This window comes from Halichoeres trimaculatus, unplaced genomic scaffold (genome assembly GCF_033239565.1).
Source record: "Halichoeres trimaculatus isolate MK-OKI-2021-1 unplaced genomic scaffold, fHalTri1.1 fHalTri1_scaffold_20, whole genome shotgun sequence".
Lineage (NCBI taxonomy): Eukaryota > Metazoa > Chordata > Actinopteri > Labriformes > Labridae > Halichoeres > Halichoeres trimaculatus.
The window spans coordinates 27,144,851-27,171,289 of record NW_027437198.1 but is presented as its reverse complement, the minus strand read 5'-3'; the positions used below and the strand labels follow the sequence as shown (position 1 = coordinate 27,171,289).

Here is a 26,439-nt window from a genome sequence, read left to right as displayed (position 1 = left end):
TGGATGGATGGATGGATGGATGAATTATTACATGGATGGATGGATGGATGGATTAATGGTTGGATGGATAAATGCATGGATTGGTTAATGAAAGGATAGATGCATCTGCATTAACAGAGTGATGGATTGATGGATTGATGGATGGATTGATGGATTGATGGATTGATGGATGGATGGATTGAAGGGTGGATGGATATTTGCATGGAAGGATAAATGCATCTGATAGATGGATTGGTAGATAACTATATTTTTGGAGGTATTGGTCCTAAAACTGGAGACTCATCAGACAAACACCTGCTCATGTTTCAGTCATACCTCATTCACAGACTCACACAGATGTTCACAGAGATCATAACCAGGCTCCACCCTCTTCATCTCTGGGAGCTGCTTCTCCCTCCTCTCCCTCCTCTTCATCGGTATCAGGCCTGTATATCTGTAGCATCCAGTTAAGACATAACTGAAGACGTTTCTCATGATGGAAGACGGCATCACTTCCAGCAGATGAATAATTAACTGGTTATTTTTACCCCTTTGGGCAGGAAGCGGCTGCCAGTACGAGTGCAGACAGGTGAGAGGATTGCTGACTGTATAAGCGATGGCACTGAGTCAGAGAATCTCATGGTTTCACGGGGCGCAGCCAAGCCTGTTAATAAAGGGCCTGGTGGGGCCTGCTCTGCATGCTGAGTACTCTCAAATCTGAATTATTCAAAGTGAGCTTTCTGTAAAGTTTATACTACATCCTCAGCTTCTGTTCACGGAGTCCACGTTTGGCAGAAACACACGTCCTTACTGTGAGCGTGTGAGCGCAGAGCTGCGTATCTGTGTGTGAGTCTTTATCATCAACGTGATGGACGGGGACATGCTCAGCAAGCACTTTCCTCTGACTGTAATGTCAAATTACTGTGATATTCAAATGAAATCAATCCGTCACACAACCTCAAATCTGTGTCAGCTCATTGTACATGTTGATGATGACTAAATTGAGCTGACAAGGCTGAATAAGCCTTTGAATCACGCGTGTAGAGCAGATTTTCCATCGGAGGTAGGAGTAAAATATAAAATCTAACCACAGGCCTGTTTCCAGTGGAGCCTCCACGCTAATGGAGGGAGAAGTGAGCAAAAATGACCAACGCGTTCGCACCAGCACTTAACCTTTTTCGATTATACATGTCTTCCACCTCTAGCTGAAAAAGCCCAGCGTGAATTCCCTGTAAGTGTAGGAACACGAGCCGTACACAGACTGAATTAGCGTACAGCAGAGATCTCAGCTGGGAGAGCGCTGAAAGCTCCAGCGTCAGGTATTTTCAGCCTTTCCTCCATCCAAACCATAAATAAACCTCCTTCATCCCAGAGTCACAGGGTGCATGCTGCATGTCACAGCTGTTTGGATTCGCCGCGTCTCTTTTGTAAGGCTTTTAGCGTAGGTGGTGTGTTTATCCCACCGGTCACGCTGGGGCAGCCACCATGGGGCCTCAGCCCTCCTCGCTGAGTGTTGGCTGAGTTTGCCCACGCTCAGCTCTCCGCTGTGAGATATCTGCCTCACCCCTTACCCGAGCTGTCAGATATCTTCACAGGGAACAAGCAGGAGGAGGAGAGGAGCTGAGTGCGAGCATAATTTTCACTTAATTACAGCATGACCCTCCTATTCGGGGAAACTCTGACGAAAGTCTGACACCTTGACTTTTGGAGAGCAGCAGGAGTGATAGACGGCGCAGGGTGCTGCTCTGGCTTCACAGACAGTTAAACTCACCACAAAGCGACTAATAAAGACATCAAACCTCAAATGAGTCCCACATCCTGTTAGACGGTTGATTCATAATTACAGAAATAGAAAAAGTTCCTCATCAAGCCGACATGAACGTGTGAAGCCAGCAGAAACAAATATCCGTGACTCCCCTCCAGATGTTATTTAAGATGCAGGATTGAAATCAAAATGATCTCAAACAGTTTATCTGAGCTGACTAAATATTCAAATGGATGCAAATGGTCCTCCCACAAAGGCTGATGGCATGGGATGTGTGTCATAACCCAGTCCCACTCAGAGCCGTACCTAGTGTTTATGCAAATCCCTCCTCACAGTGAGTTTGCTCATTGTGATTCTTTGGTTTGATCAGGTTAAAACACCACCTGCATACATCCCAGCCTCCGTCAGCGTGTCACTCCGAGCTGCAGCCGCTGCCTGTTACTCTCCGCTGGAGAAAGTTACAAAAAAACAGGCTTACAATGGTGAAATGTTACAGAGCACTTTGGGCTAAGCTTGGAAACACTAAAAGGTTGATTTTCTTAAATATCAGAGCTCATGTAAGAAGATTTCTGCTGTTTATGAAACAAACTGATCTGAATAGAGAGGACCCTGAAAACTCCTGGGACCGCTGTGTTTATCTAAAAATAAATAAATAAATAAGAATAAAGCTGCTTTTTATTAAAATAAAACAATTTCCACTAGTTATCTCATGATTGGTAATTTTTATTTTATTTCATTATTTTGACTTTTTATCTCACAATCATGAATTTTATTTTATCTCGTAATTTTGGCTATATATACACCTCATAATAATAACGTTTTATCTGATAATGTCAACTTTTTAACCTCTTAATTTTGACTTTTGTCTCATTTTTATAAATTTTTATTTAAAAATTATGAGTTTCAATCTCATAGTCAATTTTTTAAACCTCATAATTTTGACTTTTAAAAAACTTTTTTGAATTAATTTTTACTTTAAAATTATGACTTTTTAAATCACATAATCCTGATTTTTTTTAATCTCATAATCTTGATTTTTTTTAATCTCATAATCTTGATTTTTTTTAATCTCATAAACCTGATTTTTTTACTTTCATAATTTTGTCTTTTTTAACTCATTTTTTTAATGAATTTTTACCTTAAAATTGTGATTTTTTTAATCTCATAGTTTTGATTTTCAAAACTTTTTTTTAATGAATTTTTACCTTAAAATAATGACTTTTTAATCTCATAATTTTGATTTTTTTTTAAATTTCACAATATAGATTTTTTTATTTAATAATTTTGACTTATTTTTATGAATTTTTACCTTAAAACTGTAATTTTTTAAATCTCATTATCTCAGTTTTTATCTTATAAATTTGATTTAAATGTCATAATTTTGAATTTATCCAACAGTTATGGCTTAACCTCATATTTTTTGTTTTGAAAAAACAAACAAAAATAAAAAAGAGAGAGAAAGAGAAGAAAAAAAGAGGCAGATATGGGCTTTTATAGACCAGAGCTGTGGAGTTTCCCACTCTGAATAATGTGACAGGCATAAAAACCACAAGGAATTTAAAGGTTTAATGACATTTGAAATGAAGTTTCCTTTACATGAGTCCTCCATATTTTACTTAAAGTCCACACCATTATTTCTGAAAGTTAAGACAAAAGAAATCAGTATCAGGTGGTTGTTTTCGGCCAATGACACAGCACACAGTAACCCTCTGACCTGACGCATACTTTTGGAGTTCAGTAACACGATGTGTTGTTTTATATCACAGATACGACTGCAAGTGTTGAGACTGAGTGGAAGCTGGATGGTAAAGTGTCACTGAGAAAAGTCTGAGGAATACTGGGACCTGCCCGGGTGAACGTACGCATGCAGCAGAGACGAGTAGTTGAGGACATCACGTGGTAAGCGTGTCACTCACTGTTGTTTCGGTTTGGTGTCTGATCAGGAATCAGCAAATTAGTTATGAATCTTAAATGTGGTAGAGGTTTGGTAAAGGTGAGAACATGCAAGAGTTCATCCTCTGGTGCTTTGAAATAAATCCCCTCCTTCTTCTTTTTTCCTTCATCCATTCTGCAGCTGTAAACAGGCTGCTAGTTGAAAAACCAGGCCAACATTAATGCCTTGCCATGTGTAATCACTTCATACTGAGGTTTTATTGGTTGCTATGAACATTCTCCTTGCTGGAGCAGCTGCAGACGTCGCTCCTTTGCCGCTGCGTGGCTAAGACGGATCTCCTGCTCCTCACTGACGGCACATCTTCCATTATCCCCAGCAGACTGCGTCTCCTCCCCCGAATTATTGCCACCCATGTTTCTTGCCTCAGCACCAAATTGGCTTAGCCAGTAAATGAAGGATTTCAATAATACATCCCACCTACCTCCCTCTCCCCTCTTCCCTCTCCAGCAGGACTTCATTTAGTGACATGATAATCCTTTCACTCCGAGCAGGAGTTCCTGATTTACATGAAGCATTAGCTGCCTCGACAAAGCAAGAAGGAGTCAGATCTTCCTCTTATCAAAGCAGCGTGGCTGTCATCTTTGGAGTAAATGTTTGAAAATGTGAATTTCTCTATCATCAGTGAGCTCATGTGTCACTGCTTTTCTCAGATCTTTAGGGAAACGACATCCAGATGATCCTGAGCAGCGTCCCCAGCTCAGGCCACGGTTTAACTCTCAAACAGGAGTCTTTAAGATCTATTTCCTCCTTAAATCTGCCATGAGGAGGATCTGTTTTAATGTGACTGGCCACCTTCTGGCCCCGAGTCTCACACACGCTGTCATAAATGACTTTTAGCGAGGTGTTTGTTAGCATTTAACTCATGTTCTATCTTTTTAGATTTTGTTTTTGCCTTAAGCTTGTATTTCAGCCTTTAGTCCATGTTTATCCGTTCCCTTGTGTTTTAGCCTTTTCATTATGTTTGAGCTTTAAGCTTGTGTTTTATCCTTAAGCTCAAGTTTAGCCATAGCTCGTGTTTTAGCCTTTCACCTGAGCTTTACCCTTTAGATTTTGTTTTTTAGCCTTTAGCCTGTGTTAAGCCCTTGGCTAAAGTTTAGCCTTTAGCATTTGTTTTAGCCTTTCGCATGTGTTTTATCCCTTGGCTAAAGTTTAGCCTTTAGCCAAAGTTTAGCTTTTAGCCTGTGTTGTAGCATATAGCTCATGATTTAGCTTTTAACTTACTATTAAGCCTTTAGTTGTTTACTAAGCCTTAAGCCCATGTTTTATCATATAGGTCATGCTTTAGCCTTTAGATCATGTTTTAGCCTTTAGCTCCTACTCTGTCACTCTTTCTGTTTAGCTTCTTTTTGTCCTTAAATCTTTTTCTGTCTGACAGTTAGGCTCCAGTGTCCACCATCACTACTAAATTAATCACAGAAATCGTTTCCAGCAGAGAAAAACTCAGATCTCTCTTCTCTCTGATAAACTTCATCAGCTGGCGTGGTGTTGTCATGGAGACTTAGACGTGTTGTAAATCAATCTGTTCCTGATCGACCTGATCGGGAAGCTACAAAGTAGAATTTTGAAATAATCTGTAACCTGTAGGGATGGGTAACTTTCACATTTCAGTACCTGGCAACTGGTACCGGTACTCAACCGTACCAATTTTCGGTACTTTTTGTGTCTATGTGGTAAAAAATATCAATTTGTTAACCCAAAAAAATATGATATTTTTTTTCAATTTAACATATTTATTCCTCAGGATATAACCTTGAAATGCTGTGTTCATGTCCAGCATGGAAAATCACCCACTCTTCCACTCCCTCACAGTCACAAGGATGTGTTCAAGTACCTAAACATGGTACCTTCTGATTTTATGTGAATCAGTACCAGATACTTTTGACAGAATGCAGTCGGTACCTAGAAAAGTACCTAACTTGATACACATCCCTACTAACCAGTAATATTGGTGTTGATAATCTCATTTTTAAGTGTGGATTAGGATCAGGCAGATATCTAGAGGGAGACTTTTTCAAGATCACTTAAAAACTCCTCACAGTGACTTTAAGCAGCGTCGACTCACGTACAACAAGAGCTACAGGACAAGACACAACAAATTAAACTATTACCAAAACAAAACAAAAACAAAAGCACAAGTTAAAATGACAAACCCCTCAAGTTAAAAAAACGATTAAAATCTTACACAACTGCTAAAATACCCAGAAAACCTAGATGGGTTTGGAAACTCTTAGGACAACAAAAAAACAAACAAACAGAGCTAATTCAGTCAGCATCTAAAGAGAAGCTACTCTGTCGCAGCTTCTTTGGTTACCTTGGTAACAACAATGAGCATTAAGCACCACAAAAAAAAAAAAGAAGAAATGTTTCCTTATTCCCAGCTCAGCAGGAAGCTATCTTGGCGAAACATTCACCTCCTACTAGCTTTGTTTTTATCTCATACCTCGGCCTTCAAAATAAAAGCCTCACTCTGTTTCATCAACATGGGAACAAAGAAACAAAGAAACAAGGGGAAGAAATAACCATAAAACAAAACATCACAACTAAAACCTTTAAAACCAACAACAAATACCTGGGTCAAGATAAAAACCTTATTTAAAGATTTTTAACATCCTCTTCACGTCAGTAAACCCAGAAGAAAAGGTGGAAGACACCTCCGCCTCACACGTCTGGATTTCACAAAATAAAATAATCCATTGAGCAAACGAACCCCAGGGGGTAAATCATAAATCACTCCCTGAGTATAAACAGAAACACAGATTTCCATTGAGATTCACGGCTCATACCTGGACGACATCAAACTGATTATGCCCGTGAGGGAAATTCAAATGGCACCATTCATTATGAAAGACGGCGAGGCCCGGCCTCTCTGCAGCTCTGTGATAGGAGCAGAGTCCTGACGCTGTGTGTGTGTGTGAATGGAGACAGATCCTGAGAGGTGCATAACATGAGATATGTCCCAGGTGTGTGTGTGTGTGTGTGTGTGTGTGAAACTTTGCTGTGTTTGCAGCAGGGTGACTCAGAGGTCTGTGTGAGGCTGTGTATCAGCGCTGGCCCAACGTCCTGGAGAAATTAGGCAGCATTATCCCGTGTGTGTGTGTCATTCTCCGCGCTGCAGCTGCACCGATGTGACTTCCTGGGCTTGGCTGTCCAGATCCACATTTCACAGCTCCAACGTGACTGCTGCAATGAGACAAGACACGCAGCGTCGGTGCCAAGTCCTCACACAAGCACTTGCTCCCTCTCAGAGAGGAGCATCTGCAGCCTGGCTGTCGCTTCCCGGCTCGGCTCGGGTCATCCCCCAGACTACGTCATTACAGAGGACATCAGGCTGCACTCTCCATAAATTAAATCTGGGACTGCGCTTACACAAGGGGACGGGAGATGTGGGTTTAACCCCTGAGGCCCGGTTCTGATTTTATTTAACAGCCATTAGCAGAGAAATATCATGGTTTGGTCTGCTCGCTGCTCTTATCAAGCCTCTGTTTGCTGGGATCTTAGTGGAGCCTCCTGTGACCTGAACATGTCAGCTCCTGTTTGGCTTTAAACTCCGAGAAAACTGACGTAAACCTGCGTTCATTGAACCATCCTCTCCTCAACTCGGTCACACTCTGCGGCTGCAGCGCTCGCTAAGTGGGAATTTGTATTCTGCTGCTTTTTGTATTCAATATTTTATCATTGATATGTATTGATTTACTTTCACTGAGACCACGGCCTGACCTCCTCTGTGAAGTATGGGCTACTCCAATAAATACCCGGCCTCCTCCTCCTCTCCCGCTCCTCTCCCTCCTCCATTTAACCCTGAAATTTACAGACCTCTGCCGTCAGATGTGGCAGTTTGTACTTGTCCAGAGGGAGCTCTTAATGGCCTCCATTTACATCCCTGAGCCTGTGCGCTGTTGTTATGTAAGCAGGACGTATATGAGGTGCTGATTGAAAAGATGCTCACAAAACAAACAACATTTCTCCACATTTAGCCGTAAAACATCACTTTTAATGCAGATCTAGAGAAATATTTAGCTTTCATATCTAAATATTTATCTAATATGCAAATTTATAACCCTGGAAGTACCAAAATCAAAGTAAGAGGAAGCGATCTAGCCCAGCACAACTTTGAGAATGTCGAATGAGTTAGCCAAGAATATTTGAGGTCCATTTTGGCCGGGATTCTTTTTCAATGTCGGCCACAGGATCTTCAACAGCACCATCACAACACTTTGTATGTTACTTTTCCAACAGCTAATTTAGCCGACTGTGTTTGATGTTGTCACCTTTATTTTGGTGCTTCCATTGTTCCATTGGGCGGGACTGTGAATTTGCATTTAGTGTTAGCTAAATATTCAGAAATCTGAAGTAAGTCTTTGGAAATCTTAACTAAATAATTATAAATCATACCTTGAGATTTAGAAATGTTGACTATATTTGGCAAACATTGTGAAATATTAAGATTCCAATGCTAAATATTTGACGTAAATATTTAGAAGTCTTAGATAAATGTTTTGTATTTGCTAAATATTTAGAATTAGGGATGTTTGATACCAACATCACAACACTGTGACAGCACAATCACTCTGCAATTAAGTCCAAAATAAAGCACATAAAACTTTTTCTGTTTATGACTTTTTTAAAAATTAGAATTAAAAAATTAATATGAAAAGTGCCAAATAAAACTAACAGCTGTCAGATTTAAAGTTTTTTTTTTTTTTTTTTTTGATAAAATGAAGTTCAAAATAAATCAGTTTAACTGTTCACCCTCCCTGGTTCATTCATGTGGTGTAAACAGGACCTGACGCACATTAACTGTGGTGTTAAACCGTAGAGAGTATTTGCCTTGAGTATCAGCTGCTGGTATCTGCAGCCTCCACGAGTACTGATACCTTGAAAAACAGGCTGGTATCCAATACCTATCATCCGTACTCCTCCATCCCTACTAAGATGTAAACTATATATTTAGAAATCGCAGCTAGATATTGACGTTATCTAAATCTTAGCTAAATATTTAGCGTTATAGCTAAATATTTAGAAATCCAAACTGAAAATTTACGTTAGCTGGATATTTAGAAATCTTAGCTAAATATCATATGTTAGCTAAATATTAGAAGTCTAAGCTAACTATTGAACGTTACCTTAATATTTAGAAATCTTAGCTAAAAATTGATGTTAGCTTTCTATTTAGAAATATTAGCTAAATGTTTAACGTTATAGCTGAATATTAAGAAATCTTAGCTAAGTATTTCATGTTAGCCAAATACTTAAAAATCTTAATTAACTATTTAACATTAGCCTTAAAATTAAAAATCTAAACTTATGTTTAATGTTAGCTAAATATTTAGAAATCTTAGCTAGGTATTCAACATAAGCTTAATATTTCGAAAACTTGGCTAAAAATTTAACGTTAGCTAAATATTTAGAAATCCAAACTGAAAATTTACGTTAGCTGGATATTTAGAAATCTTAGCTAAATATCATATGTTAGCTAAATATTAGAAGTCTAAGCTAACTATTGAACGTTACCTTAATATTTAGAAATATTAGCTGAAAATTGATGTTAGCTTTCTATTTAGAAATATTAGCTAAATGTTTAACGTTATAGCTGAATATCAAGAAATCTTAGCTAAGTATTTCATGTTAGCCAAATACTTAAAAATCTTAATGAACTATTTAACATTAGCCTTAAAATTAAAAATCTAAACTTATGTTTAATGTTGGCTAAATATTTAGAAATCTTAGCTAGGTATTCAACATAAGCTTAATATTTCGAAAACTTGGCTAAAAATTTAACGTTAGCTAAATATTTAGAAATCTTAGCTAAATATCATATGTTAGATGAATATTAGAAGTCTAGGCTAACTATTGAACGTTAGCTTAATATTAAGAAATCTTAGCTAAGTATTTAGCGTTAGCTAAATGTTTAGGAATCTTAGCTGAATATAGATGTTAGCTTTTATATAGAAATCTTAGCTAAATATTTAACGTTATAGCTGAATATTCAGAAATCTTAGTTATGTATTACATGTTTGCTTAATATTTAAAAATCTTTATGAACTATCTAACATTAGCTTTATATTTAGAAATCTAAACTTGTGTTTGATGTTAGCTAAATATTTAGAAATCCTAATTAAATGGTTTTTTTTTTTTTCGTGTTGCTATATATTAAGAAATCTTAGCTAAGTACCGAATGTTAGCTTAATACTTTAAAAATCTTTATGAATTGTTTTAGGGTAGCTTAATATTTAGAAATCTAATCTTACATTTAATGTAAGCTAAATATTTCGAAGTCTTTAGCTTTTTTTTCCAGTAATCTTTGCTAAATATGTCGGAATCTTTGATAAATTTTTTGTATTAGCTTTGTTTTTAGAATGTTAACTCAATGTTAAGCAACATTGCTAAATATTTAGAAATTGACTTAAATATTGAGAAATCTTAGCAAATGTTTAGAAGTTTTTACTCAAGATTTAGAAATCTTGAGTAAATATTTGGAAATCATTGAGAGATATTAAGCTATCAAAGCTAAATAATTAGAAAATATACTTAGAAAAATTAGAAAAAAATTAAAAATCTTAGCAAAGTCTCTTAGTGTTAGCTCAATATTTAGAAGGTAAACTAAATGTTTAGAAACATAGCTTGACATCTAGAGTCAAGACAATTAGCCTATTGCATTTTTATATCATTTAACATTTAGACAAAACATTCAACATTTAAATTCAATATCTGACTGATTTATTTTTCCACACTTAGCTCTAAATCTGCATAGAAAGTGATGTTTTAGAGCTAAATGTGGAAAAATGCTGTTTGTAGTGTGTCTAACTTTACAATCAGAGCCCTATAGAGGTAAACATGTCTGTTTAAATCTGGAGGATTAAAGGTTTTAAGTATAAAGAGAAAAATTTAAACAGCTGATCCTTCATATTTGTGTTTGGACTCACACAGCCTCCAAACAGCATCACACGGACACATTAAGGCTCATTTGATTCTTACAGAGCCCCCTGCTGGTGGAGCCGATGGACTTTTGTTGGGGAAAGTAGTATCTCCTTTCATGCATTACCAAATTTAACAAACCCCCAACTAAGCTGTGAAATTGAGCAATTCTAAATCATTCCCAGCGCAGACCTGAGGGGGAGAGGAGGAGGAGGAGGAGAGGAGGAGAGGGGGGAGGAGGAGGAGGAGGAGGAGGAGGAGGAGGAGGCTCATAGGCTGCTCAAGCCTTAAAGCTCATGTGACGTAGCGGCTACTTTTCCACTCTCTGCCTGTTTTAATCATCTGGAAACTACTCCGTGTTTTTCTCCCCAGCGCCGGCCACCATGCGTCTGTTTGCGCTTCAGCCGGAGGAGTTGCCATAACCCCTCCCGGCATCCGTGATGATCCGCCACCATTTATAGCCTCGCGGTGACAAACAATCTTATTATGAGATTTAAACTTTGCCTCGGCTAGACTTGAGGATCAACATGCCCTCCTCTCGCACTCGTTCCCCGCAGTTTCACAACTGAGGCTCGCTCCATCCAGCTCCTACCTCGATCACACCCGCCTCCTGTGGCTGGGGAGTCAGCTCCCAGTGTGACAGAGAAGCCCTCTCCGGGTCTGTCCACATCCACACAGGCGAGCTCAGATCTGAACCTAATCACTCAGCGCTAAATGGATCTGTGAGACTCTCCATCGACGCAGCCTGTCGCTTTGCGCGCGTCCGCAGCCACGACCCTGGATTCCTCTACTTCATGATTTCAACGTTTTTCTACTCCCTCATCTGACAGCATCCCTTCAATGCTTCCCTGAAGACGCCTTGTGTTGGTGGTGACATACAGGAAAGGTGTCGGGAAGAGGCTCCGCGATCATCTACCAGGTAAGCTCAGACTGAATGAACGCGTTTTGTGGAGTTTCTCTGCAGATTGCTGTGTGGACATGAAGGATTGTCACTGCTGGGCAGTTTTGCGCGACATGAATCGAGGATGTTTGTTGGAGGAGTGCGCAGAGAGCGAGAAACGCGCAGCTGAAGTTGTGCACAGAGAAGTTGAATGGCTGGATTGAGATCTTTTGGAGCATGAAGCCACTTTTTTTTCTGGCTTCTCAGCAGCAAACTGTGTGTTAACTTTCTGTTTCGTGTGTTGGATCAGCTTGGGAGGTTTGCATTTCATGACACCTTGCAGTGAAAGTAAGGGGTTGCCTGTCCGGGAGCTGCGCTTCAGCACCACGGACAGCTCCCCGACCGCCTGTACTACACTGCATTCCAGAGGGCTGAAACACAAAAATCCATCTGCGTTTAATGCAAACTCCTGAGGTGAGGGTTGGCCTTTAAATTGTGGGATTTGAAAATTATAATAATGCATCATAAATCTTTAAAAATGGAGCAGTTGCTCCTCAGAATCACCCTGGAAAAAGTGCCCGCTGTGAGCTATACGTGTTGTGTTGTGTTGCCACTACAGTACAGGACTCCTGTGTGCAGTCTCGCTCAGATTAGCTGAGGATTTTGCTGCGTCTGTGCCATCTGTCTAGGAAATGCATACTGTAAACTACACGCCTGGTGTGCTCATTTATTCAGGATACTTTAGGAAAAAAAATCTTCCTGTAGATTGATTTCTTCGTTTTGCAAAGGCCTCATTTCCTGAAGTCTCAGACAGCAAAACCTGTGGACGTAGCTTCACCTGTGGAGGAGAAATTACCAGCTCTGTGGACGTAGCATTTCTAAGGCTTAAACAATCCATCTGATGCTCCTGTGCTGCAGGAGTTGGAACAATTATGAGTGGTAACCCTTGCTCCTGTCATTCCCTCAGCCTCAGCTTAGCCTTTAGCTCCAGCGTGAATCCCAATCTGACTCCCTCCAACTTTGCACATCACCACTCTTTTACCTCATCTCAGTGCTGCTGCTGCTGCTGCTGCTGAAGCCCCCTCGCGTTAGCCTTTACATCCTCCCCTCTTCCTGTCCCCGTCTCTCTTATCTTGATTATGCAGCTGGATGATTGAGTCAGCTGTTTTGTATGCAAGTTGCCTTAGCCTGCTTCTTTGTGGAGGAGAGAGAAAGAGGGGGAGATCGTGCCGAGGATACTGAGAGAGAATTACAGCTTCTCATGACGTGGAGGGGGTGGAAGAGACGAGGCTGCCCCGTTCGATAGATTCCTGTATGAGGGATGTAGATATCCTGTTTGAAAGATGTGATCAACCTTTCAGTTTCCTCCAACTTGAATCCCCTATTTATAACTCTGAGTGTGTTTACTTTCCTCACACTGATGTCACGTTGTTGAAACTTACCGAGGCTTGGCCGACTCCATGTGTAAGACACAGCTTCAGCGGTTCCTAACAGTGTGTAAAGTGTAATCAAAGGGACACGTCAGGGTGTGCACACAGAGCTGTGAAACATATGCTCCAACAGCACGCCACTTTGCACTTCCACAGCTCGCCACGACTGTAACATTCCTACAGTAACCTGCTTTGTTGTTGTGTGTTTTCCCGTGAACAGGAGCCTCAGTGGTGTGACACTCAGACGCTTCATGAAAGGAGCTCGCAGATCCTTTGTTGGTTAGGTTTCACGGTGGTAGACTCACCTTCCTCTTTCTCACGTTAAAGCTCCTGTCAGGAGTTTCTGAAACAGGCTGATTATTGAGTGACAGGATTTGTTATTTCTGCAGTAATTCTGCCATTAAGATACTCACGGCTTGATTTAATTTCACTTCTTTAGGTTGCGATTTGATTGGATATCAGTTTGATATTGATTTAAATACTTAAGTTTGTCAATAGGCTCCATGAACAGATCGCTTTAGCATCACTGGAACCGCACTAGATGGCTCAAATCTTACCTCACTGACCGTCAACAGTTCATTCACATAAACAACTGCTCCTCTCACACTGCTCCTCTGACTCAAGGCGTCCCCCAGGGTTCGGTGCTTGGTCCCCTCCTTTTCATCATATATCTGCTCCCCCTTGGTGACATTATCCGCCATCATGGCCTTCATTTTCACTGTTATGCAGATGACATCCAGCTATACATTTCCACCAAAGCCATAACCCCAGACACACACTCCTCAATCATGAACTGCCTCACTGACATAAATATTTGGATGAATCACAACTTTCTATCACTCAACTACGACAAATCTGACCTCATAATCATTGGCCCCAAGTCCCTCACTAACCCCATCCAGGACTTCAGTATCACTTTCAATAACTCACTTCTATCTCCCTCACCTCACATCCGTAATCTTGGAATCATTTTTGACAGCAACCTTTCTTTTCACCACCACGCCACTCAGCTCACTAAAACAGCCTTTTTCCACCTCAGAAACATAGCCCGCCTTCGTCCATTCCTCCCCTTTTCTGCTGCTGAAAAACTGGTTCATGCATTTATCACATCACGCTTAGACTACTGTAACAGCATCCTCTATGGCTCATCATCCAAAGTCCTCAACAAAGACCACATCACTCCCATCCTCCAACATCTCCATTGGCTTCCCGTCCCCTTCCGCATACAGTTTAAAATTCTCCTCCTAGCCCGTAAAGCCCTCCACCACCAGGCCCCTTCCTACCTCACTGACCTCCTCCACCACCACATTCCCTCCCGTAACCTCCGTTCCTCACACACCAACCTCCTGTCTCCCCCACACAGAACCGAGCACCGAACCTGGGGGTACAGAGCCTTTTCCATAGCTGCCCCCACTCTCTGGAACTCACTCCCCACACAAATCCAAAACTGCTCCGACTTCTCTTTATTTAAATCTCTGTTAAAAACTCACCTTTTTAGATTAGCTTTTAATTTGTGATTGTACTGTTGTTTTGCTTTGCTTTGTTTTGTTTTTCTGTTTGACTTCTGTTCATTGCTTGTATTGATTTTAACTGTTGTAAAGTGTCTTTGAGTTCCTGAAAAGCGCTATACAAATAAAATTTATTATTATTATTATTATTAGCGTGCCGTAGCATGGGCGTTTCCAGTTACCAAAAGAAGGTAACCATGTAGCAAGTCGTATAAAGGCTTTAAAATGTTTTTCTTTGTTTGGCGCTTTGAAAGTTATATGCTAACAGGAGCTAGCCTGAGCTGGAAGACTTACCTTCATGTTTAAAGTTGAGAGCTTCAGGTCAGTCACAAGTCAGTGTTATCATGTGTTTATACCTCTCACTTCATGTGTTTGTACTTTTATGAAAGCACAAGAAAAAAACGAAGCTACAAGAGATCTCCCTGAGAGCCCACTGATTTATGCTAGTAGGTAGCAATAGCAACTTTCATCATTAAACACGCAAACAAATGTAATAGCCTCACACAAGGGAGTCATTTTTAATCCATTCAACATGTTGTATAGCTCTAAATCTACTAAAAACGCTGTAGAACATTTGGCGCTAGCTTGATGCTAACGTACATCAGGAATTCCATTAGTATGCTAGCAGTTAGCATACATTGATAAAACTTTTTCCAGCAGAATATCAACTTTCATCACCGAACACACAAATAAATGCTCATAACTTCCTCATTAAAGATTCATTTTCAGTCCATTCAGCATGTTATATCTCTGCGACCGCTAACAGCAGAGGTCTGGAGGAAGCTGAAGGAGCTGGTATCACATCCTGAAAAGGATACCTGTGTACAATCACGTGTGATCTCCTTTTAAAAAATCAGACCACAGTTGAAATCATGAACATAACTATTGATATTTACCACACAACAACAATGATAAGGCACCATTTTGGATGATTCGATGACAAACATTTAAAAGTTTACATGCCACCAGATTTTTAGCAGATATATGTCACGTTTGCTTGAACATAAGGCCTATTTGGTAAGATGTAGAAATATACAAATAATTAGATTTTCATGCCCATGTGAAGCAGTTTGTCACCTCACATTTTTGAGCTACAAAACAACCAAACTATCAGACTAAAGGCCCGTTTCTCCACCTTTAACGTATGAAAATGTCTCCACCCTTTTCAAAACATGTGCTCAAATACTTTCCATTCCATCCTTTACGTTGGTATTGCTGTTAACCAATCCATCCACCGGGGGAGCAGCCCTGTGTTAAAGATTATGACAACAATAAACTCAAAAACAAACTTGGTAACTGTGGAGGAGGTGTTGCTAATTCATTAAAGTGCATAGAAGAGAAAGAGGCTGTAAAAATGATGCGAAAGTTCCTCTATTCTTATTTCTTCTTCATGTCTCACTAAAGCAATGTAAAGTGTAGTTACAGCAACACTGCCCCCACAGTTTTCAGTGGTACTGCTCTGTTTCGCCTGTTTCTGTAAGGTTTATGGAAATGTGCAGAAATACGGACAAAATGAGCGCAGAGCACAGACAGAAGGGTCCGTATCCGTATCCGTATCCGTATTGGTATCCGTATCTGTGTGTAATGTTGAGCGTAAATGGGCCTTTAAAAGCTGAAGAAGCTAGCTTTACACTGCTGCTTGCTTTGGCTGCCATCTTATCGTTGTTTGGTCCAGTGCGGCCTCCTGTCATACAATGCTAATAACACACACAGCGCCCCCTACTGGCCTGGAGGTCAATTAATTCAGTGAATTTGCCGAATCTGTACTGAATTGTGTGGTCAAATATTGTGGAGAATGAATTATTCAATATTCTGTTCCACCCATCGTCTACAGGGGGCGCTAAGTGGCAGTTTTTGTCATTGACTTGATCATTAAAGCTGTTTTTCTTGGACTTGAAACGTCTTTCTAACTCTGAAAAACTCACTCTGCAACAAGTGAAATCAGATTGTGCACATGAAGTCAGGCATAAACTAAATTACAGCTTGAATGTTAAATGAAATGCACGACATATCTCCAGACTGAGACATTATTATTGACATTTAAAGAAAGAGAAAATGTTCCCAAGCATGTGGATAATGTAGCTCACCACAGCTGAAACACACGAGGATTAATAATCTCAGGTGTAGAAAGCACTTTAGATGGATTCTCCTGTCAAAACACATCAAAAATATATTTTTTCTTTCACTTTTTAGCGGTTAGAGATGTTTCTGAGACAGAGACAGAAAGTCTCACCAGCAGGACGGGGAGTTCATTGTTGAGAGCGGTTAAGGTAGAAAATAAAATAACTGTTTCTTCTTTTGCATATTTCAGCGAGCCGGTGCAAAACAGACATCCCAATTAACCAATTAACTCTAATTTGAGCCATCTTGGAACATAATCCATTTGCGTGGAGCCTCATCTCGAGTCTGTGCACATTTCAGAAACAGAATAGTTGAAAGTGATCAACTCGCTGCCATCCCACTTTCTGATTACATAAGGGGGGTAATTACATCCCTATCGTTTACGTGTTGTTGTTTACTGGGTCCCTGACAGCTGACCAGCCCACAGCAGCGCAGAGTACACGCCGTGCCTGGTGTACTCTGGGAGAAAGCAGGCCACAGCGAAGTTGGAATGAGCGACAGCTTGTAGGGATCACGCCAGAGATGTAGGGATTCACTCGAGGGTGTGAATCAGTCATAATTAATTTAGGAGTGCACAAAAATTAATCCACCCAAGAGTGCCAGAAACGTTTCTGTGTAGTTCCCCCGGCCACCTGCTGGCTGCCGTGTGATGGATGAAACCCCTTTAGTAAACAAGCGGCTCAAAATGGCAGAGTAAGAACATCGAACGTGGCCCCGTCTCCTCCGTGCAATCTTCTCTGCAATATAATTAGACGCTGCGATGCAAAACAGCATGGCCTGTATCTGCGAGCACCTGCTCTGCTCTGCCAATACTCTGCACAGCCGAGCCCGTCAAAGCTGTCCCTATATGAGCAGTCTGTCACCGTTCAGACGCAGGATTTCTGAGCGACACTCTCAATACATGCTTTTTGTAACAGCAGACTCTGCGTATGGTGTAGAGTTATCTTTTTCTGTGTCGTTACGGCTCAGTTTTTATTAAAGAGAGGAACAAGAAGAGCTCAGAGTGAGTTTGTTGATTCGCTGCTCATGAACAGACGGTTAGCTACATGTTTCCTCTGTGCGTTGCTCTGAAAATGCACTGAAACACTTTAAATAATCAAAACACACATCCGTAAAAACGTGTCATTTAATGTCAGTGAGATGTATAATTTGTCACTTTAAAGCATCCGTCTAATTTTTTATGCTGTTAATAAGCAGTCTGTGCATGCAGGTCATGACACTTATTACGGACAGTTATTTATTTAAAAGGGAATATCATCTCATACACCTCAATGCCCAGATTCAGGAGTGTTTGATTCCACTTTCTATAAACCTGTTTGTTTCTGACTCACTGAGGTGTTCAGCTTCCAGAAACACACTCCTCAGAACATTTTAATCTGCACTAAACAAGATGTTATGATGAGCATCTGAACCCTCTTTTCAGAAAATGGGTCTAAAAGAAAACGGAGTGATCTCTGCTGCTCAGACAGCTTTATGAGGATCAGAAATCAGAAATACGTTATTACATAAACAGAATAGACTATAATCATCCGGGTTGATTATCGGCGCCGATATTCTGCATTTGAAGCATATCGGCATCTGCCCTTTTTGTCAATTTGACGGCTGATAAGAAATCAAGTTAAAACGTTTTTTTGGGCTCTGTCTGCAGTCACTACTCTGTCTCTGGAAAACTTTATATAGGGAGCTTTTTGTTTAAAGACAGCTGCTGAGCCTGGGAGCTGTTTAATGAACATATGCTTTAAGGCTTCAAACACAGTAAGGTGTCAGAGTTTGTATTATCAAAAATTTTGACGCCAGTGTTTTCACTTTTACTGTCAAAGAAAATCAGCTCCAAATATCGGTTATTAACCTCCTTGACTACTAATAATAGGCATCAGTATCGGCTCTGAATAAAACATATCGGTAGATCTTTAATTACCATTACTCTTCACATAGTACAGCAGTTGGAAAATAAGATGTAAAAGGGATGTAAAATAAAATAAGTGATAGATATACAATAAAAACAAAGACTGTATATAGAGTTTACCATTGAACAGTTTTGAAGCCAAAATTTCCCCGTCACAGGCGCCAGTGGCCAGAGTCTGCCGGGTGACAACAACAATAATCATTAAACCTGACGTAATACCTCTTTTTTAACCTCTTATGACTCACGAAAATGAAACTTTTCAGAAAAAAGAGGACTTGAATACAAAGCAGCCAAATGATATCTTCAAATCACCACAACAATCAGACGTGAGAAACATTTCTACCAGGTGTTTTGATTTTTTAAAGTTTGACCACAGCCCATCTGGAATGACTGGGGAGATGGATTTTTTGACCTATTCTGCAGCCAGCCACCAGGGGGAGCAGTTTTTGTGGAAATCTCACTTCGAGCTTAGCTAGGTGATGGCCATTTTTTTAATCACTTTAATCACTTTTTATTCACTTAATATTTTTTTTCTTTCCTTCTTTTTCCTTTTTATCCTCTTGTTTTTTTCTTTATTTTTTTACTGATATTTGTATTTGCATTTTCTTGTCTTTTTTCTTTTCTTTTTTATTTCTTTTCTTTTCTTTTCTTTTCTTTTTTTTCTTCTTTTTTATTCATTTATTTATCAAATTTTATTTGCATTTTGTCCTTTTCTTTTTCTAGTCTTTCATTTTCTTTTCTTTTCCCTTCTTTTATTTATTTATTCATGTATGTTTATTTATTTATTTATTTATTTCTCATATTTTATTTGCATTTTTTCCTTCTTTTCTTTTCCTACTCTTTCTTTTTTCTTTTCTTTTCCCCTTTTTATTTTCATTTTTTATTTTTATTTATTTTTTTATTTTATTTTATTTTATTTATTTATTTATTTATTCATTTTTTTTTGGGGGGGGGGGGGCATGATGTGGGTTAAAAAGGAAAACTGTACAAGTCATCTCATCACTAATATTGTATCAGGATAGACATTTCTGTTGTATTTATTTTCATTGAAAAAAAAATCTTTTCCCCACAAAAAAAAAAGGAAAAAAAAATTACATTAAGCGATTATACAAGGCAAGATTGAATATGTTTAACATATAATACACTTAGTATTCAGTATTAAACAGAATTTCTGAACTGTTTTCCACTTGATATCTTGAGGTTTAACAGATGTTGCACATTGTGAACTAAATTAGACAGATATTACATAATAAGAACAGAAATTAACTGAAATTAAACAGATATGGCACTTAGAGACAGGTGTTGCAGGTGTTGGTGTTGCAGTGTATAACTAGCATGCAAACAGGCTGCCCTGTCGGTCTCAAACTGAACGTGCTCCTGTGGTTGGATCGTGATGATGAGGAATCACAGAAACTTTTATGATATTTATTCTCAGAGCTCGGTGAAGCAGTCTCAGCAGAGAGGTCTCCGTCAGACCCTGTAAGTTACACGCTGAAGTTTGAACGACACCTCCTCTATTAATAAAACCAAACCCCGTGTGAAATGCCAAAGAAGAGTTTTCATGAATAACAACTCACACGTCTTGTGTGAATGTGCCGACAGCTGTGAATGAGCAGAGATGACAATGTGCCGTGATGACGTATCCCTCGCTCCTTTATCTCCAGTGAAAAACGCTGTTTCCACGTCTTTTTCTTCTCCTTGTTTTTCACAAAAACAAGGATTTTTCATTTACTGTCTGTCGTTTCAATGACTGGCAACTACTTCAGGAAGTTCTGTCTTTGAGAAGCTCACAAACAGGCATTCATGCTTTCACACACTCACACACACACTCCTTCTCCCTCTTACTGAAAAGACAGGACACCGAGCTACATTAATTGGTTCCTCTGGGAAATAAAAAAGCCGAGGAGTCGGTTTGAAAAGTGTGAGGCATTCAAAGTCCACCAATAAGAAAGAGGATTTATTAGCACGAGCCGTCAGTCGATCGAACTGCAAACTTTGGCGTTGGTGCTCCTCTCAGCTCGCTCCTCTCTGGTTCAGATAATTATCTTAAATTTCAGTCACAAAGAGCAATAAAATGAAGCTGATTAGATCTCTGATTAGTGATGCAGCGTGATTAGGCAGACTGCACTTTCCCAACAATTATAACATTTAAGCCAACGAGCTTAAAAGAGGACAGATGCTCCCTGAATGAAGCCCCTCCCACACACCACACTGAACGCTCCTCATCACACGGTGAGAAATTTCTTTAGGGTCAATATGTGCCAAAAGTGGCATCCCCATAATCAATACCCGGAGCTCTTCCTGATGAATGCTAAGTGATGGCGCTCTGTGCTTGTAAACAGCTCATATACTAATGGCGCTCTGATGGAATTACTGCGCTCGCCGCTCGCCGCTCGCCGCTCGCCGCTCTCTGCGAGTATGAAGCACTGCACGTCTTTCTGCTTTCAACGTTTCATTACCTTCACTGAACCCTCTGCAGAAACAGCTACGCCTCTGCATTTCATTTCTCTTTTTTTTTTATGTTCATTTGTAGTTTTTCCTCTTGAAGGAGCAACAGTACGAGATTTGAAAATGGATTTTACTCGTTCAACTTTGAGTCTGAAGAAAACAACTCCAGAGATTTCAGTTTGCAAAACAAACTGGAGGTATGAGGATGTGACAAGACAAAGAGGAGGTGTTATCAGTCACCTTGAGACCTTGAAACCTACAGACTCAGACTTGAACTAACATCAGCAGCGTCTGACCGTCTAAAAACCATCAAATATTTAAGAAGTAAAATCTAAACCAGACTAAATCCTTACATTTGTGTCCAGCAGGTTAGACTCCTGTAACATCCTGCTGGGCTCTCTGAACCAGCTGTAAACAGCTCTGCTTGTTTACAAGTCTCTTCATGATTTAGTGCTACGACGTGCAACGACTGGTGACTAGCGATATGTCAGAGCCACATGAACCAACTCAGACTCTGGGAACCTCAGGGAGGCGTCTCCTGCTGGTTCCCAGAGTCAGGACTAAACACAGAGAGACCTGGTTTCAGTTTTACACTCCTGAAGTCGGCCTCAACTCTGTCTGGGCTTAAATTCAGGCCGAAACAGTTTTATTCAGCTTTGCATACAACAACTGGAAGAAATTTATCTTCGATATCGGGTTAACAACCGATTTTCTCACAATTTCTTTAACAGAATGAGCTTATAGACAAAATATAACTGAAACACAATTCTAATTATCGCTGTAACTGCTAAAAACAAACCACGCAATAAACACAAAATTTTAAACACACACGTATATATTGAAATGTGTAAAAAACAACAAAATATATTTTCTTTTATTTTTAACAAGTTAAATAGAATTCCCTTTTTAATTTTCTAAGGAAGGATAAACTGTGCAAAACAAAGTTTGTCCTTTTCTCCAAAGTGAAAGTGTAATAATAGCTTATCTCAAATTACAAAAATAAATAAATAAATAAATAAATTTAAATTTGTAAATATATATAAATTCAAATAAACAAAAGTAATAATTAATTAAATTAACTTAAAATAATAAATGAATACGCAAATAAATAAATACACAAAAATAAACAAATAATTTAAATTTAAATAAACAAAAATAAAAATTAGATTTACTCAAATAAATAAATAAATAAATAAATACACAAATAGATAAATATAAATTCAAATAAACAAAAAAAAATAATTAAATTAAAAAATAATCAAATTTACTTTAATAAATAAATTCACAAATAAATATAATTTCAAATAAACAAAAAATAAAATAAAAAATAATTAAATTAACTCTAATAAATAAATAAATAATAAATTTACAACTAAATATAATTTCAAATAAACAAAAATAAAATAAAAAATAATTAAATTAACTCAAATAAATAAATAATAAATTTACAAATAAATAAATCAAAAATAAAAAAAAAGAATCTAAAAAAATATTTAAACAAATATGGTCAAAATAACAAAATCAATAATGCAAATGAACAAAATTGCTTCAAACAATCTCAAGTTTGCATGTGTTCCGGGTCAAAAAGGAAAAACAGCCCCCTGCTGTTTAAACAGGGCATCGCAATGTTTTTTTTATAACTTGGCTGATTTGATTTTGTGCCAATTTTTAATTGTCTTACGATGCATCGTTACATCTCTACTCCTAGTTTTGTACCTCAGTCCGACACATGTATCCCAACATGGCGTCTTGTGCAGCTGCACTTCCTGTCCGGATTCCCAAACAGGGAAAACCAATCTTTGTCTTCAAGGAGTTTACTGCACATGTAAATTGGAGCAGAGCAACATGTTTACAACATGAAGAATCCACAGTAGAGAAGACGATGACCTCGAACACGCTCAGACAGCTGTTGAGGTTAAACCATAGAGTGTATAAAAACACGTCTTTGTGATGTCACCCATCTGTTTAAAGCCTGATGGAAACATGTCGTTATGTTGTTGGACAGCAGTAAATGTGAGAAAACTCAATCATGTCAAGTTGTCATTCACTGTTCCTTAAAGAGCTTTTCAGCGTCGGCTCGCAGCGTTCAGGGATAACGTCTGTGTGTGTTTATTAACTCAGGGATTGATCTTGAAGTTCTTTTCTACCGGAGCCCCTCAGGGACTAAATAACCACCTCTGAGTGAACAATCATGTGAAGAAGCCAGGCAGCAATCAGGTGATCAGCCTATAGGACTCATCTTAACGCTGAGTCTGAGTGAAGGTCACACCTCCATCCTTCTTCACTCCGCAGACGACCAGCGTCTGAAGGCTGATGGATTGTGCAGAGCGATTGCTCCCTGTTGTGATGACTATAGGAGCCGTGGAGGGGACACACCGTCTCCTGAGTGCCTGATGGCTGATGGGCAAACCCCACAAATACCCCGCTGTCCCACAGGGGAAGGTTATCATGGCTGATATCTGACTGATCACAGGAACGCAGCGACCTCTGGGACTTCATTACCACTTGTTAGCATTCAAAACGTTGTTCAGGCGGCGACTGTTTCTGAAAAAGCAAACCGAGGCCGAAGCGTCTGTGTTAATTTAAAGACGTTGAAAGAAAAAGTCTGGATCATACATGTCTCAGATTTGACGTTTTGTGATGTGATGGAAAACTCACGCTCTACATTCGACTCAAAGCTCAGACCTGTTTCTATTGTCTGGTGACGTAAGAGACACCAAACTTTTCCATGTCTCCGGTGTAGCTCTTGCTAAGCTAATTAGTTTTTGAGGCCAAGACTTCCTCCTCTGTTTCCTGCTATTGTTTACAGTCTGACCAGCAAATTAAGGAGAGGAACAGAGCTGGGTCTGCTGCTCATTGTCAGTAATCCTTCTATGGCACATCCTGCTTATGGGGCGGGTAACACGCTATGGGTTAAGTTAGCCCGTAGAGGACAGTGTGTTAGACAAAGGGTGTTCAACCTGCGGCTCTGGAGCCTCATGTGGCCCTTTGACTCCTTTGCAGTGGCTCCTTGTAGCTTTAGAAACATATTATTGAAATAAAGAATTTTTATTTTTCTTACAGAGGGTATTGATAATTACAGACACTGACACTAAATAAAATCATGCGCTAACTTTTTGTAAAACTAAATATGCATATCTGTTAATCGAGCTTTCAAAAAGATTTTTGCAATTTTTTGCCTACTTAAAAAAAAAAAAAAATCAACATTTTTTGAAAAATGTTGGATTTTTTTGCAAATAATTTAAATTCAATTTTTTAAACTATTTAAAATATTTTTGTGTATTTTTTTTAATTGAGCCAATTTTTGAAACATTAAAAATAAATAAATAAAAAAAATTAAAAATGTTGACATTTTTTATTTTTTTTAAAAAACTAGGAATTTGTTTTTTGCAAATTTTGCAGATTTTTCAAAATTCCTTTTTTTTTAGTTTTGCAAATTTTTGAAACTTCAAAATTATATATATAAAAAACTTGTAACATAGTGAGATGTCATTACTTTTGCAAATTTATGAAATAGATGGAAGTATTTTTTTTTTTTCATTTTATAAAAATGTTTTTTAAATTTAATATGAATAATAAACAAAGATGTCACACGTACAATTTTATTAACACAAAAAAAACTTCTTGTTTAGATAATTATTCACTGGATTTCTACTTTGTTTAGAATTTTATCCACTTGTTGCTCTTTATTGTGAAGATAAAGTAGATTTTGTGGCTCTGGCATGACTTTGAGTCAGGTGAGCTGGGGCTAAATGGCTCTTGTGGAAGTAAAAGTTGCAGACCCCTGCACTAGATATTTTACTTGTCTGTCATTTTGACGAACAGGGTAGTAAAAATTCTGTCAAAATAAACAATGACTGGGCAAAAAGAAAAAACAATTGACAAATAATAGAAAATAAGGGGTTTCTAGTAAGACAAAATGAGGGGGAACCTTCGTATTTTTAATCGGTGAACGTGAGCTCTGGCCCGTAGCGTCAGGCTTCAGAGTCGAACACCAGCATCTTTGCCACAGTTTGAACAGGACGAGGTGAAATGTGATTAAAAAACGAGCTGGAACGCCTTCAACGCAGCTTGGTAATAATTACTGAAGCTGGGTAATAAAAGCTAAGTAGCTGTCAGATGTTAGCCAGTGGCATCCTGAAATAAATTACAGCAGATTGTGTTCAGCGTTCAGCGTCCTGTTTTCCTGCATGGAGCCGAGGCCGGCTGTGAAGCTGGTTGACCAAAGTGTTTATTCTGCCATAAAACAAACAGATTCAGATACAGATTAGATTTCAGGCCCTCAGATTAATATCCTCCATGTACTTTCACCGTTTGGTAAACTCTCTGCAGAGACGCTTTTTGAGATGTGCCTGGAGATGAGTTGGGTAGATTGAATTCACACTCACAAAGAGGAATGATGTCAGCGAGTGTTGTGGGTGATCATTTGCACGTCTTCCTGTAATAGCAGCCTCCTGACTCAGCGTGCAGATGTTACAGCAGAAGGTTTTAATCTTACAACCATCCAAACATCTGTTTTTCTGAATGGGCCTGTGTCTGAATGAACGGAGCTCAAACCTGGAGCTCACCTCCGTTTCCCGTCGTCCTCCACCAGGTGAGGAAAGTTTCTGAGCTTCCTGAAGGAACGATAGCTTAGAGCGTCACAGACTGATGGAGTCGGGCTCAGTACAACAAGCGAGTCAACAATAGCCCGACTGACTCATCAATAATTTCATCAACCATATGCCTTGTCTTTGCATCCTGCAGCAGTGCTTGTTTGTGGTGCTTTGGGGGTCAAAGGTGAATTTTATGGGGAAATAATTAAGTGAAGCGTCTCCTGATAGGGCGGTTGACTCAGAGGGCGCGCAGGCTGCCAGAACGCCTCTAATGCATCTCTACGTGTCAACCAAAAAGCCTCTAAGCGCTTCAGTCAAGATGGCATTCAGCTTTTAAGTTTTGGCAAGCGAGCGTCTGCTGAGCTCAGCACATGTGTCGTGTCACGATTGAAGGGAGCAGCGTGCTTTATGAAGCGTGCGTGAAGTCGCTCCTCTCAGGCTCCAGCCATCACTAATCACAGCTAAATCTACAGATTGTCAGTGAGAAAGATAGGACATCGTTACCATAGCAACTGCCTCCAAACTGGGAGCAAACATACTAGCATCTACTTATAAAAATGAGCCAGTGTTCACACCATCAGCAGGCCACAGTGTACCATAACACTCACACTGGAGAGCGGCGCTGCACACTTGACTCGCTGCTCATTGACAGTATCTGAGGCTTTAATATGGAGCAGATGATTCAGACCAAGGCCTGATTACCACGCGCTCATTAAAATGACATCCTGGAAAAGCCTTGGTGTAGGTGAGTGATTCTATAATTAAGGGGACATTTCAAGACCATGGGGTAAACTTATCAATTCTACAGTGGGTCATTTGGCTAAAATTTTACTATATTTTGCAAAACATGCAAATCATGTGTTGAAATTTTTAGTTTTTGTGCTGTTGAATTTCTCAAATGTCAAGTTTGCTCGTTAGAATCAGAACCACAATTAGAG

At 39.2% G+C, this 26,439-nt stretch overlaps 1 protein-coding gene and 1 long non-coding RNA gene across 2 annotated transcripts in view; both read left to right on the top strand.

Moving 5' to 3' along the window:
• LOC141810174 (uncharacterized) overlaps window positions 1-3,596 on the top strand; it is a 32,212-nt gene extending 28,616 nt beyond the window's left edge. Inside the window, exon 3 of the long non-coding RNA XR_012600055.1 lies at window positions 3,511-3,596. This is a non-coding gene — a long non-coding RNA (uncharacterized LOC141810174). The remainder of the gene's footprint in view (window positions 1-3,510) is intronic.
• A 7,362-nt stretch (window positions 3,597-10,958) lies between these two features.
• The window catches only part of elfn1a (extracellular leucine-rich repeat and fibronectin type III domain containing 1a), a 105,895-nt gene continuing 90,414 nt past the window's right edge, over window positions 10,959-26,439 (top strand). The window contains exon 1 of the mRNA XM_074697657.1: window positions 10,959-11,532. The gene's annotated coding sequence lies outside the window, so the exon portion shown is untranslated. The remainder of the gene's footprint in view (window positions 11,533-26,439) is intronic.